This window comes from Mobula hypostoma, chromosome 6, assembly GCF_963921235.1.
Source record: "Mobula hypostoma chromosome 6, sMobHyp1.1, whole genome shotgun sequence".
Taxonomy (NCBI): Eukaryota; Metazoa; Chordata; class Chondrichthyes; order Myliobatiformes; family Myliobatidae; genus Mobula; species Mobula hypostoma.
In genome coordinates this window covers 120,770,204-120,785,881 of record NC_086102.1, presented here as the reverse complement: position 1 = coordinate 120,785,881, position 15,678 = coordinate 120,770,204, and the positions used below count along the sequence as shown (strand labels likewise).

The following is a 15,678-nucleotide window of genomic DNA, read 5'->3' as shown; positions in this document are numbered from 1 at the left end:
TCATCATATGCTTCCATCGGTTCACGTTTTTTTTCCTGGCTTGCAGGTCTGTGTCCATTTTCTGTTTAAATCTTTACGTACTTTTGTATTCCACTTCACTATTTTCCTTGTGACGCATTTCAATGTCAATAACATATTGAGATTGTGTTCTTTGTGTAATTAAACTGATAGAGACAACAGTATGATACACCATTTTAAGTACATATTGATAACAATATCTATTTACTCCATATCTATAAAACAGATTTGTAACCATCATGCTATATTTCCTCTTGTGTAATACCTTGTTGTTTTTAATATCATTGAATTGCATAACCTCCATCATTAATTAGTATAATTTCTTCACCAAATGTATATGGAAAAAATATAACTTGTCTTAAAATAAATTCTTTGTGGCTGACCTTGATTATATTACCAAAGGCCTGCTCATCTTTAAATCATTGGTTCTGAAGATTTGTTCATAATAAAGCATATTAAGCAAGTGATCAACGGTTTATGTTATCTGCTTTCTTGACTAATGGCATTGCAATTGCTACCAGCTAGTTTCATGATACAATTAACATAGTAAAGAAAGATTGGAAAAGTATGGCCAGACCTTTTACTAAGTTTCCTTCTCTGTTCCAAATGACTATATGCATACTATCTTGAATTCTGCTGATGCTTTCAAAATAGTTTTTTTTCCTCTGCATTATTTTGTAATAATTGTTCTCTGTCCTCTCGTACATCCAATCAGTTTCTCATTTTGTTCATAATTTGTAAGTATTTTATTTCCTTTGCCACGTTTTCTTTGTTGACTGGTTGTGTCTTTATTCCTGAGCAATTTTGCCCACATTTTTACAAATGATTTCAAGTTCATGTTTATAAAAATTCTTACCATTTACTTTGTCATCTTCCTCTCTGGCATTAATGTAAGTAATAAAATAGCATACATACTCAAAATCTTTGTTAACTCTGAATTGGATTAAATTATTTAAAATGGAAATGGCCCTTGCACAGTTATTCCTTTATATTTCCAAACTGTGAACTGTGTTGTCAGTGTAATATAAAACCTGAGATAAAAATAAAAGTTGTTGGAAACACACAGTATGTCAGGACATATGTTTGGAAAGGGAAAATACTATATATCGCATTGGCGTTTAGAGTTATAGTCATGGAGTAATAGAGCAGGAACAGGCCCTTCAGCCAGCTACATGCTGATCACAGCATCCTCCTTGCTAATCCTAGTTGCCTACATTTGGCCTATAACCCTCCAAGCCGGTCACTTCCACATACCTATTAATAGGTCTCTAATATTGCAGTTGTACCAACTTTGACTATTTCCAATGGCAGCTCATTTCAGCTATTCACTATCCACTTGGTAAAGAAGTTACCTCTTGGGTCTTTTTTTTTTTAATTTCTCCCCTCTTATCTTGTATCTGTGCCCTCATGTTTTGGACTTGCCAATCCTGGGGAAGAGACTCTGACAGTCCATCTTATCCATACCCTTAAAATTTTATTAACTTCTGTGAGATCATCTCTTGTTTCCCTGTGCTACAAGGAATAAAGATGCAGACTTCAGGAACAAAATTTCCAAACCACCCTTAGCCCTTTACAAAATTATGGTTACTATACCCAAAATGCTCCCACATAGACAATTCACCTCTTTGCCTGACTTCATTTTCTGAGATTAGATCTAGTACCACCCTTTCTCTAGTAGACTATCTACAGTATATACTGGTAAGCTGTATCCCCTCTCCCCACCCTGTTCCATTTCTCATGCCTCCTAATCTACCCAGTCATTCCTATACTCCCCCCAACACCAGTCACCCTTTTTCATCTCCTCCACTCACTCTATATGTCCATCACCTACGGAATCCTCCCACTGACCCCCTCCCCCATCTTACTTGTTTGATTCCACGCTCCTCCTTCTTCTATCATCTTCAACCCTTTGCTGCTTCCATTTATCGTGTCCCAAAGTTGGTGCTATTCCAGCTCTCCCTTCTCCTATCAACCTGTCACTCCATCTCATCTGGATTGACTTATTACTTGCTAGTGCCACCTTTTTTGTACTCAATATCTCAAATCAGTCCAGCTGAGTTATCTTGACTGTCAATTTCCCTCCATTGATACTGACTGACCAGCTGAATTCTGACTTTTTATCTGATGGTCTCTTTCATCAATATTGTAATTCTTCCTCTTCTTCCCCCTTTCACATTTGAATATTTTATGTCCCGGACTGCTCAATTGCCAGTCCTGCCTCTCTTTCAACCATGTTTCTCAGACTTGTTCCTAAATGTTCATCAATGCTCTGAGTGTATCTGCTTTACTAGTCAAGTTCCTTGTATCAATAGAGCTTTATAATCTTCCTGTGTAACTTTAATACCCATGTCTGTTCCGCTTTCTGAACTGACTTAGTTGTTCTTCATACCTCATTCTCCAACTCTGCACCTACTCTGTTCCCCATTCTCCTTCCAGAGAAATTTGATCACATCGCTAGAAGGATATTGGTCTTATTCTGATTCAAATGCAGTTTGAAATACTTGTACAAATCCCATCTTCTCCAGTAAAGGTCCCAATGATCTAAAAATTGAAAACTTTCACTCCTGCACCATCCATTCAGCCATGCACTAATCTAAACTGACCTTTCTTCTTATTCATTGCTGACTATCATGTGGCACTGGAAATAATCCAGAAATTATAACTTCAGAGGTCCTGCTTTTTAATCTATGACCTAGCTCACTAAATTTGAAATTTTGGACCTCATCTTTCTTTTTTTCATATATCATGGATGATGACTTCCAGATGTTTACCCAACCCTCCTTCCCCTTCCCCCCCACCCACCGGCCTCCACATCTATTTTGAGATTCTCTGACATGGCACCAGACCCCTTCTTTCCTTAACTTCTTCCCTTAACTTCTTCATTGATATTTAAAGGGATCAACTAACAACCTCAATTTATGAGTCCACTGATTCCAGGAGCAATCAAGTTCCTTCATTTCCCTCTTCTGAATATGGCAAAGTCTGGCTTAGAGATTTCCTTCATGGATTCTTCTCCTTTGTAATCAACAAGATTCTTAAAAAGGTCCATTTCATTGCCAAGACTTTAGCTTTCACTCCTTTTTCCTCCTCCCAGAAACACTATCTGATTCTGTTTTTAATTTCAATCCCATCAGTTCCTATATTCATTTCACTCCAATTTTGATCTCCCCTTGAATTTTGCCATTATTCTAATGAAGCTGAAAGTATTCCTGGAAAACAACAGTTCACTGTTCACTAGACACCATATAACCTTCCAAATACTATTAAGTTGAACAACTTCAAATATCGAGATTACTATTTCCATTTACATGTCTTCTAGACTGATAGTCTGTTCACGTATAGAAGCAATATGTTTGAAATCTGAACAAGACCAGAAAATCTGGAAATACTCAGCAGATCAGAGTACCTCTATGTAGAAAAGTGGAATTAATATTTCAGGCTGATATCTGAAAATTTGACTTGCTGTTTAATACTGTGGATTCCGGTTAATTAGGTCATCAGTTCATTGGGGCAGTCACTTATTTGGAGACTGTTGCAGAAGCTTGTAAATAGTGTCAATCGTGTCCACTTGTATGACCATTTAATACTGCACCATGCTTGGAGCAAGCAGTTTTTAAATGGTGTCAGTTGTATATAGTTGTGTTAAAAAAAAATCAGTGATTTTTGTCACAGATAGTTGGTGAGAAATAAGCAGTAAGACCATTCAGAACTTTTTTGCTGCCTGCAGTTTCAAGCATTTAGGTTTGGAGATGCCAGAAATGGCTGGGAGTGAAAATGAAACAATTTCATTACTTCAACAAGTTAGGAACTATAAAGAATTTGAAAGCATTGACAATGATCTTGAGAGTTACAATGAAAACGAAGATTTGGAGGATGCAGTCGTTGAAAGCTTTGTATGAAGCCCGTCTATTATCTGCACTAGGAGCCTACGCTGATTTTGTTCATTTACAGTCAATCGTAAGAACACAGCATTGTACACTGGATAAATTCCTCAATTAATAACTAATAGGAACTACAGTTTTATAGGACTGTAGTAATATTGTTAGTGTTCCAATTTGTTGTGTATTTCATTTAAATGCATAATTTATTAATCAGTTAAATGACAGTTTGTATCTTTTTATGAGTTTTTAACTATTTCCATAAATCTTAAGCTAATTGGGGTAGCTACTTAATTAGGCCAATATTTACTGTTCCTGATGTGCCCCAATCAATTGGAATCCATTGTGTTTGATTTTATTTTGGATATTGCAGCATTTGCAGAATTTTTACTTTTGTGATAACTTGCCACTTTAACTTTAGTTAATTTTCCAGATGTGTTCCTTAATATTATCTAATTAAATTTGTTTACCTGTCAGACTGATCTTTTTTACTAAATTGTAAATAATACTCAAAGCATCATGCAAACATATAGGAAGAATATCTAGCTTTAAAGAGGGAACTGCATTACTCTGTACCCATACTTTATTCTCTAGACCAACTTTGGCTAAATAATATGATTATTTTAGACATTTATCTCCTATTTGTGCAAATAGTATGGAAGTTGTTATGCATTTGCACTTTTATCCAATTTTTGACTATCATGGGTTTGGTAAGATTTTTGTGTTAACATTCAAACAATTATTGTAATATAAATGCTTCTCAAGCTAGAGTTATTGCGGAGGTTCCAGTACATGGATCCTCTCCTTTGAGTGCCTTACTACGATCTCCATCTGTCTTTGCTCCACTGACTTCCTATTTCATGGGAAGATAAACAAGAGATCTATTTGGTACCCCATGTAATAATGATCCTTTACTGTTGGTCATTCCCCAATTTCAGACACTTTCACAACTAATAATTACTCAAAGAAATGGGGAAAAAAGCTTAAATTATAATGAGCTATGGAACATATTGTAAAGTACCTTGAAAAGATTTAGATAGCCTGATTGAACAGGAAGATAGATGTATATTAAAATAATCACTAAAGAATATGTGGGAAGAGGAGAGTTTTTTGTAGGAAGAGGAGGCATAAACCAAATGGCACAGCTGTAAAAAGGTTGCAAAATCAAATAGATTTAAGTGTCTCTCTGTTCTGAACAAACCTTCACCATTGTGTCTTATTCATTATAAACCATCATCTCTTGGTCTCCACCCTATCATAATTCCTTCCTTTGTTCTTTACACCATTCCCTTTTCATATGAGATTAACCAAGCTCGACCCTTACTCCTTTGAGTACAGAAAATCAACTGTGACTTCAGTCAGCCATTTAAGATAGAAATAAGAAAAATTCTATCACCATATTATGGTGAAATTTTTGGAATTCTATCCACGTAAGGGTTGTGAGATTCATTGGTTAAGATTATGTAAGAAATAGATCAATAGACCAATAGCTCAGTAGAATATATATTAAATGAATGGATATAGGCTCATTCAGTCAGAGTTGATCAAAGATTTTGCGTCCTAGCTGTCTAGTTACGCAAGTCTGTGCAGTACAATATGGCGAGCAAGTTGTTGCCCATGTAGCAAGCTCCCCACTTCCACATATCCAAGGAACCCAAAGGAATGGCGTAGACTGATACAGTTTATTACCAGCAGCATTGCAGGGGTTGCCAGTCAACATTGAACTCAGTGTAAACTGCCTTGGGGACTCCAGCTCCAGAATATTCTCACAGGTTTTACCTGCGAAGCCTTCCCCATAAGTGGGTGTAGCTGCAAGGCAATGGGGGTTTGTGATCGGAGATTTCATTCTGCTAGATGAGCAGCTCTGGTAAGTGTGAGGTGGTTCATTTTGGTAGGTCAAATATGATAGCAGAATATAGTATTAATGGTAAGACTCTTGGCAGTGTGCAGGATCAAAGGGATCTTGGGGTCCAAGTCCATAGGAACTGTGCAGGTTGACTCTGTGGTTAAGAAGGCGTACGGTGCATTGCCGTTCATCAACCGTGGGATTGAGCTTAAGAGCTGAGAGGTAATGTTACAGCTATATAGGGCCCTGGTCAGACCCCACTTGGAGTACTGTGCTTAGTTCTGGTCATCTCACTGCAGGAAGGATGTGGAAACTATAGAAAGGGTGCAGAGGAGACTTACAAGGATGTTGCTTGGATTGGAGAGCATGCCTTATGTGAATAGGTTGAGTGAACTTGGCCTTTTCTCCTTGCAGCGGCAGAGGATGAGAGGTGACCTGATAGAGGTGTATAAGATGATGAGAGGCATTGATTGAGTGGATAATCAGAGGCTTTTTCCCAGGGCTGAAATGGCTAACATGGGAGGGCACAGTTTTAAGATGCTTGGAAGTAGGTATAGAGGAGATGTCAGGGGCAAGTTTTTCACGCAGTGAGTGGTAAGTGCATGGAATGGGCTGCCAGCAACAGTGGTGGATGTGGATACGATAGGGTCTTTTAAGAGACTCCTGGATAGGTACATGGAGCTTAGAAAAATAGAGGGCTATTGGTAACCCTAGGTAATTTCTAAAGTAAGTGCATGTTCGGCACAGCATTGTGGGCTGGAGGGCCTGTATTGTGCTGTGGGTTTTCTGTGTTTCTATGTTTCTGTTAGCCAACCATGGCTAACAAGCCCCATTTGCCGAAGCAACTGGTTTTAAGGCACTAGCAACCCACCTTTGCCCTTTCTCCTATCAGTAGAAATGGTTCATCCAGGCTTACTCGCTAAGCCATATGTGAAGGCCAGGAGCTGGACTTGGTTGTCAGAGGCTTTTTGAGGTGCATGCCATTGGGAACATTTAATAGGTAGTGGGAGCTTGTCCCCATTACCACCCCTGGCTATAACAACATTAAGGAACCGGGATACAGTATAGGAATTAGTGCAAAAATGGTGTTGAAATAGAAGATCATCTTACGTTGTTATTAGATAGTGAGGCAAGTGTGAGATGCAAATGACCTACTGTTGCTACCGCTTATATTCTTAAAATATGCCTGATTTCTAATTTTTCCTGGTTCAAATGATAGACTATCAGCCTCAAATATCTTCTTTCACCAAGGATGTTTTCAAATCTGCTGAATATTTACAGCACTTTCTGTATGTTACTTCAGATTTCCTGTATCTATAATTTATTGCTTCTGGAGATCTTGGTGCATGTGTACATAGTCTGCTGAAAGTATCTAAACTGGTTGAAAAATTATTTCAAAAACATACAATATCTTAGATTGCATAAATATGGGCAAAGAGTACAAGAACAAAGAAGTTAACCAAAAAAAAATGGCTTGGCCACACTTTATATATTGTAACCAGTCCAGTGCACCACACAATAGTAACAACGGGCTTTGGTAAGGGGACAAAATATATTGACATAAAGATTCCATGGACAGAAAAAACTTGAGTTATTCTCATAAAAGATGGAACTGCAAGAAGATCTGTTAGAAGTACTCAAAATCATGTAGGGACTGACAGATGGGGAGAAACTATTTCATTTGGTGAAGAAATCAACAGCTAGGAGATACAGAATGAGGATGAATGGCAAAAAGAATCAGAAGTGACACAAGGGGAAGTGATTCTAGACAGCTGGTAGTTTTATGTGTGGAATGCTCTGCTAGAGTAGTAATGAAAGTAAATTCAGTTGCAGTTGTCAAGAAAAACCTGGATAAGAGTATGAAAATAAAGAATTTGCAGAGTAGTGAATGGGACACAACAGGATGTGGGACTAGCTGAATCACTCTAACATAGAGCCTGTGCTGACTTGAGAGGCTGAATGGCCTTCTTTCATGCTTGACTACACTGATTCCTTGTTTCAGAATTTCACCCTCAGGATTTTTCTTCTAGATTACCTTTAGATTAGAGTTTCTTGAGAGACTATAATTTATGGAAACTGTCATGGTCCGGATCGGGTTCCCTTTAAATTTACCTTGTTAATGTTATGACCCGGACTGTTGATTCCCTTTTTCCCGTGTCCTTTGACTTTGGTGATTAGAGGCAATTAACACTCGTCTAAACCGGTAGTTTATAGTCTCTGGCTTTCAGCAGTTCGGGGCGGGAGCGTCTGCAAAGTCACGGCGTGCCAATGTCACCTGGCCGGAGCAAGCCTAGTCTCTGCCGAAGCGAGTGCCGGTAATTCGCCCTTCCTCACCGGAGCAACCCAATCCAGTGACCTCGCTGAAGTAAGCCTGCAAAGTTTCCTCATCAAGGTGGGTCCGTCAGTTAACCAGCCAGAGGGAATCAAGAACCGCTGTCTTCTGTTCCCGGGCCGAGTCGAGAGCTCACCACTACCCGGAGGTTCCAAGTTAAGTCCTGGCTCTGGGCGGCGTTCAAGTACCATGTCAAGTCCTGGCCCTGGTGGCATTCAAGTACCATGTCAGGTCCTGGCCCTGGTGGCATTCACGTACCATGTCAAGTCCTGGTCCTGGCGGCTTCCCAGTTCTGAGTCAAGTCCTGGCCCTGACGGTCTGTGATTCCTGTCCTACCCCCTTGTCTGAATCCCTTCTCTGCCCCGCTAGCCCTCGTCTGCAGCTCCCACCTGCACTTCGGTCTACTTCCATCACCGGCGCTGGATAGGTACTGTCTGGTGTTCGTGTTGGTCTTGTCTTGTCCTCGCCTCCATGGGGTAAGTCTGGCCGTCTTGCCGTTGCCCCGCAGGGAGTCATGTCTTGTCTTGTCTTGTCTTGTCCTCGCCTCCGTGGGGTAAGTCTGGCCGTCTTGCCATTGCCCTGCGGGGGGTCATGTTCTGTCTTGTCTTGTCTTCGCCTCTGTGGGGTAAGTCAGGCCGTCTCGCCGTTGCCCCACGGAGGTTCATGAGTCCCGGCCCTGTGTCCTGTACCCAAGGAGGGGTCCCGGCTCTCTGTTCTGTGTATGTATCCATGGTTCCATGTACCTGCTCCCCGAGACCGAGGCTCTGTTTTCCATGTTCCTCCTCTCCCGAGCCCATGTCATGTCCATGCCTGGTTCTGGGATCCGAGCCCGAGGCAAGACCCAGGTACTGGGTCCTTGCCCAGTCTCGGGCTCGGAGTCCATACCCTAGCCTCTTCATGTCTCCTCTAGTTCTGGGAGCTGATTCTGAGTCCAAGCCCAGACCCTTAGTCCCAGCCTAGTCGTAGTCCTGAGTCCTTGTCCAGTTCGCTATTTCCTGCTCCTGCCTTGCTGCCCTGGTATCGAACAATAAACTAAATCTAAGTAACCTCACAAGATGTGTCTTGCATTTGGGTCCACCCTTGCTCCCAATTCCCCACCATTGTGACAGAGACATGGGGAATTCTAGAGATTTGTACTTCCATAGAATCATAGAAATGTACAGCATGGAAATGGATCTTTTGACTCTACTTGTCAGTGCTGAGATGCCTCCCCCACTGTGTGCTTTCCACAGGAATCACACCCTCCATGATTCTCTTGTCCATTCATCCCTCCCCACTAATCTCCTTCTTGGCACTTATCCCTGCAAATAGCAAAAATGCTACAAGCTACTTATTCATCTTCTCCCTCACCTCCGTTCAGGGCCCCAGACAGTCCTTCCTGGTGAGGCAACACTCCACCTGCAAATCTTTTGGGATTATCTACAGTACCCAGTGCTCCCTGTGCCGCCTCTACATTGTGAGATCCAACGTAGTTTGGGAGACTGCTTGATCGAGCACCTCCGCTCCATCTGCAAAAAGTAAAATTTCCAGTGGTCAACCATTTTAATTCTTATCCCCGATCCTGCTCTGACATGTCAGTCCATGGCCTCCTCTTCTGTGACAATGAAGCCTCTTTCAGGTTAGAGGAGTAACACTTCATACTCCATCTAGGTAGCCTCCAACCTGAAGGCATGAACATCAATTTCTCCAACTAATGGTAATTTTTTATCTTTACTCCTCTCTCTTCTTCCATTCCCCACTCTAGCCACTTACCTCTTCTTTTCACCTGCCTGTCACCTCTGCCTGGTGTCCATCCTCCTTCCCTTTCTCCCATGGTACCTTATCCTCTCCTATCAGATTCTTTCTTCAGCCCTTTACCCTCTTCCCCACCCACCTGGCTTCACCTATCACCTTCTAGCTTGTCCTCCTTCCTCTCCCCTAACTTCTTATTCTGGCATCTTTCCCCTTCCTTTCCAGTCTTGATGAAGGGTCTTGGCCCAAAATGTCACCTGTTTATTCATTTCCATAGAGGCTGCCTGAACTGCTGAGACCCTCCAGCATTTTGTGTGTGTCATAGAGAAGTACAGCACAGAAACTGGCCCTTTGGTCCATCTAATCCATGCTTACTCCCATCGACCTGCACAGTGAGACCATAACCCTCCAGACCCCCACTGTCCATGTACCCATCCAAATTTCTCTTAAGCGTTGAAATTGAGCTCACATGCAGCACTTGTGCTGGCATCTCATTCCGCAATTTGATGATGCCCTGAGTGAAGAAATTTCCCAACGTGATCCCCTCAAACTTCTCACCTTTCATCTTCAACACATGACCTCTGGTTGTCCTCCCACCCAACCTCAGTGGAAAAAACCTGCTTGCATTTACCCTAACTATACCCCTCATAATTTGTATACCTCTGTCAAATCTCCTCTCAATCTTCTATGTTCTAAAGAATACACTCCTAACCTATTCAATCTTTCCTTATAACTCAGGTCGTTCAGACCCAGTAACATCCTTGTAAATTTTTTCTGTACCCTTTCAACCTTGTTTACATATTTTCTGCAGGTAGCTAATCAAAACTGCACACAATACTCAAAATTAGGCCTCAACTTCAACGTGACATCCCATCTCCTGTCCTCAATACATTGATTTATGAAGGTCAATGTGCCAAAAGCTTTATGACCCTGTCGACCTGCGATACCAGTTTCAATTAATTATGGACCTGTATTCTCAGATCCCTTTGTTCTACCACACTCCTCAGTGCCCTACCGTTCCATGTGTAAGACCTACCCTGGCTGGTCCTACCGAAATATAAAACCTTGCACTTGTCTGCATTAAATTCCATCTGCCATTCTTTCAGCTGATGCAGAACTCTCTGCAAACCATGATAGCTTTCTTCACTGTCCACTACACCCCAATCTTGGTGTCATCCACAAATTTGCTGATCCAGTTTACCACATTATCATTCAGATCATTGACACAGATGACATACAACATGTCTATCTATGTATGCTAATTTCTTTTTCCTGCATTTGGCTCATTCTATTCCTTTCCTATCATGTGTCAGTCCAAGTGCTTTTAAAATCCTGTAATTGTACCTGCCTTTTCCATCTCCTTTGACAGCTTGTTCCATACAATCACCACTGGCTGTGTGGAAAAATTTGACCCTTATATGTCTTTCAAATATTTCCCTTCTCACCAATGTTATAGAGTTTTGATGGTATAGTAAGCAGTGAGGAAGGCTATGAAAGCTTGCAGCGGGATCTGGAGCAGCTGAAAAATGGCAGATGGAATTCGCTTATTTATTTTATTTAGAGATACAGCATGGAACAGGCCCTTCTGGCCCAATAAGCCAGGCTGTCCAGCAACTCACTTATTTAACACTAGCCTCATCACAAGTCAATCTACAATGACCAATTAACCTACTAACATCTTTAGGCTGTTGGATGAAACTAGACCACCTGCAAGAAACCCACATAGTCACTGGGAAAACATACAAACTCCTTAAAGATGGTGCTGGACACTCCAAACTCTGATTTCCTGAGCTGTAATAGGGTTGTGCTAACTGCTATGCTACCTTGGTGCCCCATTTAAATGCAGATAAGTATGAGGTGTTGCACTTTGGGTGGTCAAACCAGGGTAGAGTTTACACAGTGCATTGTAGGGTACTGAAGAATGTAATAGAACAGAAGGATCTGGGAATACAGATCCGTAATTTCTTGAAAGTGGCATCACAGGTAGATAGAGTATTAAGGAGAGCTTTTGCCATATTGACCTTCATGAATCAAAGTATTGAGTGCAGGAGTTGGGATGTTATGTTAAAGATTTGGAGAAGAATTTCCAAGTTGTATACTTTGATAATAAATGAACTTTTAATATTTGAGATGTATAAGATGTTGGTGAGGACTAATTTGGAGTATTGTGTGCAGTTTTGCTCACTCACCTTCAGGAAAGATATCAATAAGATTGAAAGAGTGCAGAGAATGTTGCTGGAACTTGACCTGAGTAATAGGGAAAGATTGAATAAGTTAGGACTTTTATTTCCTGGAGCTTAAGAGAATGAGAGGAGATTTGATGTAGGGTATAGAAAATTACGAGGGTTATAGATAGGGTAAATGCAAATAGGCTTTTTCTGTTGAGGTTGGGTGAGAGGGCAACTGAAGGTCAAAGGTTAAGAGTGAAAGCTGAAATATTTAAGGGACAGCTGAGGCGCAACCACTTCATTCAGATGGTGGTGTGAGTGTGGAATGAGCTGCAAGTTGATGTGATGGATGCATGTTCAATTGCAACATTTTTGAGAAGTTTGAATAAGTACAAGGATGGGAGGGGTATGGATGAGTGCGCCAGTGAGACCAAATGTACTGAAAGGCCTATTTCTGTGCTAAGGTGCTCACTGACCTTGGGTTCACATTAGCCACTCTGCCCAACTTATCAGATGATTTGTGTCCTTCTGTACCCTTGGGCAACCATCCTCACTATCTACAACTCCACTAATATATATATATATATAATGTGTATGTGTGTGTGTAAAAAGTTCCAGCATTGATCACTCTGTTGTGGTCTTATGGTCTTACCATTGATTACAGACAGCCTTTCTTCTATCATCATGCTAGTTTTCAATCCAGTTTGCTAAAATACCTTAAACCCCATGTGCTGTAACTTTCTGGACATGCCAATCATGCAGGCTCTTGACAAAAATCTTGCTATAATCCATGTCCAATACACCTGCCACCTTGCCTTCATCAATTTTCTTAGCCACTGTCTCACAAGAATTTCAAACTTGTGAAGCAAAATTTCCCAGCTACAAAAGCGTGCAAATTCCTCCTAATCAATCCATGTTTTTTTTTCAATATATCAGAAATCCTATCCCTCAGAATTTTTTTCCATTTGTTTCTCTTTTACTGACTTAAATTTTGCTGGCCTAGAGTTTCCTGGCTTACTGTCCTTATTTAATATGGAAACAATATTAGCTGCCCTCTAGTCTTCTTGTACTTCATGATGATGTAAACAGAGCCCCAACAGTCTCTTTTTATTGCTTCCCATATATCCTGGGATAGATTTCATCATCTGTAAACAGAGAGTGGCAATTGTATGCAAACACATCTAGTCATTATGTAATTGAAGTTTGTGGCTAGTAGGTGGCACTGTGATGACAGTTTTTGAAGTATGTCATCTGGTGAGCCATCTTGTGTATGCACTCACTGGACAATCACTGTGGCAATTTAATATTGTCACAAAAAATTGCTTGATAAACTTTGATCTACCTAATTATCTGATGATAAGCAAATAGCAACCATTTAACTTTTATTCTTGACAATACAAATTTCATAAATAGTTTTGAAAGGAAAGGATATATACACTTAAACATACATGGTAAATATTTAATGAATAATAATTTAGTATTATTCATTATTGTAAAGGTATTGTTGAGAAGTAATCAACAAGAACCTGCAGGCTAAGTTAAGGTAAGATATAGGCTATTACAATAATGACAAATAATAACGTATGTAGGAATTGATGCAGGAATTTTTAAAATGAAAATGTAAGGGTAACTTTGTAAGACTGTTAGATAAGTGATCAATATTCTCCCAACGCTTTGTTTGATTCTGACAAGCATGAATCAAGAAACAACGTTAAACTATAATAATAATGTATTCAAAATCACTTAGAAACCCATACCCCCCCCCTTTCCTTTTACCAATATGGAAAATGTTTTAAGACTGGTGTAAATAACTATATTCTCAAGGATATAACAAGACAGCCACGTTATAAATTGTTATTGTATAGACATATGAAATCTTTAAAGTTGTTACTAATCATGAGTTCTCAAAAGTCAAGATGCTGCTTTTTTTATATCTGCTATATACGTACTTTCATGTCATTGTGTTTTTTTGTGGAATTTTAATACTTTGCTGATGACTGTCATTTGTATAGGTTCCATGCAGTGACAGAACCACATGTAGATGTCAGTTGATGACAGACTGGTTCTCCACACTAAAAGCATGGAGTATGATTTATTTAGTACCTATGCAAAGAATGAAGTGCTATGTGAGGAGTGATATTCCCAATCATTTTAACATCTGAAAACATTATTGACTTGCTGGACCCAGATAATGTTCTTGGACATAAGATTGTGTTACTATTGATGAAATATGATATGGAGACATCGGAAACAGCAGAATACAGTCTTTAAAATATTTTTAAGACTGTGGTTCATGAGGTATTTTTCCTCCAAATCACTGAATTTAAGGTGGTTGAAATATGCCTTGTAATGATTTAGCAAATCATTGTGATCTTATAGCTGTATAAAATGTGTAAATGTCAATGGTATCAACAGTGCTAATGATTAGAATTTTTTTAACAGTTTTGGAAAAGTTTATTTTTCTGATCATTGAACTATAAGTAATAACACAATATTAAAGTTCAGTGGATTGTAAAGCTAATTCCCCAAATACTGGTTAAGGATGACAAAATTCAGTATTATAAAACAGGGTGTCAATTATTCAGGCACAATGAACATTATTGTAAAGGTAAAACTGATGGAACATCACCCCCTAAAACTTTTCTTTTAGATGCAAGCCGACCTGCTATAATGGGTGAATATTTAGAAAGCTTGCTAATTAAAACAAAACTTTAAAGTATATTTATTTGTTAATGACCTTTAACCAAATACTGTGTAATTAATTATTAATATTTGAGTGTTTATTGAAGTAAATCGCTTCTTTTTTTTACATTTGTAAATTGTCTGGACAGTCAATTAATATTAAACTTCCCAAACTTGCATACCGGTTGTACAAACATTCGTAATTCATCACATGTTAATAGTAGGCGTATTGCCAGTATTTTAGCGCCAGATCTGTTCAAGAGTGCAAAAACAAAGAGCTTTATGTGCTTTAATGATTGGCCGGGTTTCTGTGTAGTTCTTATCTTTGGTGTTTCCCTTTTGTTGGCTGGAGTGTCTTTGCTCTAGTCGATCGCCGAAAGCCTGAACCGCGCGGTTCGGTTTCTCGGGGTTTGACAAACTCCCATACTACCATGGTGAAGATGGAGGAAGTGGCTGCTGGATTAGCAGCGTTTCACATCCAACGTTCGCCTCTGTGCAATATTAAAGCGAAGGTGATGGATTTGATTGATCGTAGCCTATTACTGAGGTAATCACAAGGCTTGTTTCTGCATCACTCAAAAAAGTGAATCAGATCAATTTGATACAGCAAAGATTTAAAAAAAATAAGTACCTGCACATACACCGTAAAGACCTAATGACTTGTTGCAGCTCTTAACAAATCCTGCCGTGGCTCGAGTAATACCAAGATATTGTTGATAGTAATCGCATCCATACTTAATGCTCGCACTGTTGTTAGGAATCATTGTATAGTAAATAGAAATGCGTTGGGAAACTAGCGTGTGAATTATTTGCATTGTCACCCTTCACACCTTGCCTAATCTGGATTGATACTGTCATTGCCGAATGGAAACCTTTCGTAATCATCGGCATTTGATTTTTTACACATGCCATGGAAAAAGAATATTTTGTCACTGCCATTTAAACAATATTGCTAACTCGTCCGCAATCTTAAAAAAAAGTCGATTCCCCCCTCTCGCTCTCTCACACAACTCTGTATCTTTC

At 39.7% G+C, this 15,678-nt stretch overlaps 1 protein-coding gene across 8 annotated transcripts in view; it reads left to right on the top strand.

Moving 5' to 3' along the window:
• ikzf2 (IKAROS family zinc finger 2) overlaps positions 1-15,678 on the top strand; it is a 159,022-nt gene that overhangs the window by 67,792 nt on the left and 75,552 nt on the right. The window contains exon 1 of one of the 8 annotated variants that reach the window (XM_063051570.1): positions 15,041-15,202. The exons of the other annotated variants lie outside the window; for them this stretch is intronic. The gene's annotated coding sequence lies outside the window, so the exon portion shown is untranslated. Of the gene's footprint in view, positions 1-15,040; positions 15,203-15,678 lie in introns of those variants that run through there. 8 annotated transcript variants of the gene reach the window in all.